The sequence below is a fragment of the Sciurus carolinensis genome, chromosome 1 (genome assembly GCF_902686445.1).
Source record: "Sciurus carolinensis chromosome 1, mSciCar1.2, whole genome shotgun sequence".
Taxonomy (NCBI): Eukaryota; Metazoa; Chordata; class Mammalia; order Rodentia; family Sciuridae; genus Sciurus; species Sciurus carolinensis.
Genome location: NC_062213.1, coordinates 76,830,057 through 76,834,234, shown reverse-complemented (window position 1 = coordinate 76,834,234; position 4,178 = coordinate 76,830,057). Strand labels below are relative to the sequence as shown.

Sequence of the window (4,178 nt, the reverse complement as noted above, 5' to 3'; positions counted from 1 at the left end):
AGTTAAATTCAATCTTAAATACTTCTACCATCTGCCAAATTTCTAGAATTCTGTCTAGAATGCCAGCATGCTTGATAAGAGAAAGCAGTTCAGAGCCCAGAGTTGTCAGGTATTAGATAGGTTAATTTGGTTTGTATAAAAGGCATGGTAATCTGGCAACAGAGTACTTATACTATTAGCAGCACAGTGGTAGCCAAGGGTCTCTGTCAGCAAGACAGGAAATAAAGCTACTAAGCTACTGTTTCTCCCTCCACCTGCGGGATGGCTACTGATTTTACAAAGACCTTTGAGAATCAACATCGGGTTCGGTTGTGCAAGTGGGCAACAGAATGGCAGGAAGCACATTCAGCCCCCATGAGAAGTGCCCAGCCTAGGTAAGTCCATTTCCCACAGATGAGGGGGCTTCTGCCTCTATGGTCTCAGGATCTGAATCTCACTGGTCCCGGGTGGCAAACCTCTTTAAATCACGTGAATTAAAAATATTTGGATCCATTTTAAAAATTTTAATTTTTATGCACACTTATATTTAATACAAAAGCAAAGGCCTTGTAATATTTATCTCCATTGCAATGTAACAGATGTTCAAAAATAACTCTAGAGTTGGATAAAAAGAACTGATCAAAAATCATTAACCTAGGTATGTAGGATCAAAATTGTGAGCTCAAAAATATAGCATTTAAGAAAAACAAGTCCTAGGAGAAAAATGATAATGGTCATTAATTATAGCATGAGAAAATGAGAAAGAGAGGAGGTGAAAGGGAGAGAAAAAGTATTCTGAGTTGCAGCCCAGAAGAAATTTAAAATGGACACTTTTTTCCCTTGGGTTTGAGACTGGTCTCCCACTGAGCATTCTGGCTTCCTCCATTTACACTTTAATGTAAGTCTTGACTGAGATTTGGATCTGAAAGGGGCTAAAATATTCTAGTAGGAACTTGATGCTTAGGGCATTTTAACCTTTTTTCCTGGTTAGTAATTAATTCAGGTTTGGATGCAGAAAATTGTCAAACAATTATCTCCCACTACTTGTGGGGAATGGGGCTGCTTATATTATACTCCTTACTGGGACATGCCACTGATGGTTGGGTTGGTTACTCCCTCCACACTGGCATATGTGGGACCTTGTGGCAGGAGGACTAGGGGGGCTGAGCCGGGGAATGGAAGCAGAAACAGAACGGGGTAAAGGAGATGGAGAAGCAGGGGAAGATGGAGAAGCAGGGTCTGGAGGCACCTGAGCCTGCAGGAAGAGCCAAGAAGCAAGAAAGAGATTTGAAGATAAGGAATCCCTTCCCATCTGCCCGCTCACTCACGGAAGCTGTGTGCCATTACACAAACGAATATTGATGGCTTTAAGTCGGGGGTCGGGCAAAGGGTTCCCAGGGTTGAATCTGCCAGATTGGAGGACCCAGATTCCGTGGTGGGGACTGATAGAGCCGAGTCTGTGGCCAGGGCATACGCGGCCAGTTTGGATTGATTATCTAAAGGGTACTGTAGCCAAATATAAGCCGGGAATCAGGCGAAGGGTTCCCAGGGTTGAACCTGCCAGATTGGGGGACCCAGATTCCATGGTGGGGACTCATACAGCCGAGTCTGTGCTCCGGCATCTCTAGGCCACAGAGTATTCAACTGGAGACGAGAAGGTGGCATGTAGATGGTGTCGTCACACAAACATCAATGTGGGGCCAGGCAAAAGCTGAGAAGAATTGAGGACCTGATATCAGGGTTTTTAATTGTGAATGCCAGTACGAGATGAGCCTCAACCCTAAGAGAGAATCTCCACCATAAAATTAGGAATCCACCCGGCAGATAAGACCGACTATAGGGGCCAGCCGCAACTATAAAAGTTGTGGCTGGGGGTACCCCCACACCTCAGCCACCTCAAGAGTCCTGGACACTTGATGGTCACTTCTCAGGTCAACAGAGGTGTGTTTAAGTGGTCTAGAATGGGGACCCATCTAAGGGAACTTACCAATCTGAAGTCTGGTGTTGCATGCAAAAAGCTGAGCGTCCAGGCGAATAGAAGGTGGGGCTGTGTCCAGGGGGCACTGAGGCTCAGATGGGTTTCCACTAGCTTAAGAGACAGTGGAAGATCCCATCCCAAGTCGCGGCACCAATGTAAGGGATCCCATGCAAACCACGCCGGACGCAGGAAATCACATAAGGGAGTTTATTTAGCAAACAGAGTGTCTCCCTGCAGGGTAAGAGAGAAAATGAGAGGAAAAGAAAGGGAACGAGAAAGGGTGCACAATGTGAAAGCGAGGAGGATAGAGAAAGTGAGTAGGGAGAGAGAAGGATGAGGAAAAAATGTATTGTGTTTTTAATTCCAAATTTTACGTGTTCATCTCGAGTGAATGGGAAAGAGATTGACTTTTATAAACTAACCTTGTAACTACAACATGGCTGTAATTGTTTATTGGTTTCTGGAGATTTTTGTCAATTCTTTTGGATTTTCTACAAAGATGATTTTGTCATCTGTGAATGAAGACAATTTTATTTCTCCTTTCACAATCCGTATAATTGTTTATATTCTTTTCTTACTGCATTAGTTAGAACTTCCAGTATGATTTTTTTTTTTTTTTTTTTTGTGGTGCTGGGGATTGAACCCAGGGCCTTGTGCTTGCGAGGCAAACACTCTACCAACTGAGCTATATCCCCAGCCCTCCAGTGTGATTTTGAAAAGGAATACAGGGGACATTCTTGCTTTGTTTCCTGATATGAGTAAAAGAGTTTTGAGTTTCTTACTATTATGTAAAATATTAGTTGCAGTATTTTTGAAGACATCCTTCATCAAATTTAGGACATTCCCCAGTATTTCTAGTTTAGTGAGAGTTCTAATCAAAACTGGGTGTTTGATGTTGTCAAATGGTTTTTCTGCATCTATTGACATGATCATGTGATTTTTCTCACATTTTAAAGGTTTCTGTTGTTATAATGAATTAAATTAATTGATTTTTAATGTTGAATCAGCCTTGAATAACTGGGATAAGTCCCACTGGCCATGATAATTTTACTAAAATTAGTGAAGAAAAACCATACCTGAATACTTTTCTGCTTGAAGATTTCTTCCTCCAGATATCCTAGTTCATTGCTCTTAATTTCTGCCTTCCATAAAGTCCTAGGACACAGACAGGACTCAGTCAAGGTCTTTGCCTTTTGTAATAAGAATGTACTTGACTATACTTTTTGGTATCTTGTTGCTTATTTTTGTCTAAAATGCCTCAGTACAGCCTTTATTGTCCACATATCAGTTTTTAACTTGGTTTATTGTTTCCTTCATTTCAAGGATTTCTGTTTGTTTCTTTTTTTCATTATCTCTAACACTTTATTAAAATGATCTTTTGCTTCCTGCATTTGCTCTTTTAACTGTTGAGTGGTACAATTATTCAAAGCCTGTATTTGCTCTTTCATCTCATCGTTTGCTTCTCTGATCATTTTAATTATGTACATTCTGAACTCCCTTTCTGACATTTCTTCTGCCATGCTGTCATTGGATTTTATTGATGTAGCATCTAGGTTTGTTTGGGATATTTTCTTCCCTGTTTTCTCATATTGGTCAGTTATCTACCCCTCTAGTAGTGAAACTCTGAGATATTGCAGATTTTCTCGATTGACTTATGGTGTCCCTGTAGATTTCCAATAACTCACCTCCTAGCCTTCAGTAACGTGAAGTCTTGGAGGAACTTGATAATGCAGTGCTCCACAAGGAAGCTGCCCTTCTAGGACTGGTGTCCTTCAGGTGGGGTATATTCCCTACTAGTGGGCAGAGGTGCCTCCATTTGTTGACGAATGGTCAGCCAACAGAGGACTAGATTGTGGACTGGGTCATGGTTGGTCTGGGCCTGTGTCTCTGGTTCCACCACCCTGGTGGGAAAACCTCACCTGGCGGAGAAGACTCACCTGGTGGAAAGGAGGAACTCTATAGAGGGACAAGTGGGGTGGGTGGGGTGAGGGGGAAAGAAAAAAAAAACAGAGTGAATCAAACACTAAGTAAATGTATAATTAAACAAATGGTATGCCTCTACTTCCTGTACAAACAGAGAAACAAGATGTATCCCATTTGTTTACGATAAAATTAATTTAAAAAAATCAATTAGCCACAGATGTATCTTTTTTATATGGACTCTCAATTCCATTTGATTTATATGTCTGTTCTTCTATGAGTACCACAGTTACTTAACTTT

General features: G+C 41.4%; 1 non-coding gene across 1 annotated transcript; it reads right to left on the bottom strand.

Annotated features, from left to right (window-relative positions):
* Positions 1–2,579: 2,579 nt before the first annotated feature.
* On the bottom strand, positions 2,580–2,653 carry Trnaa-cgc (transfer RNA alanine (anticodon CGC)). The gene has a single exon. It is a non-coding gene; the product is annotated as a tRNA-Ala (tRNA).
* Positions 2,654–4,178: the final 1,525 nt, after the last annotated feature.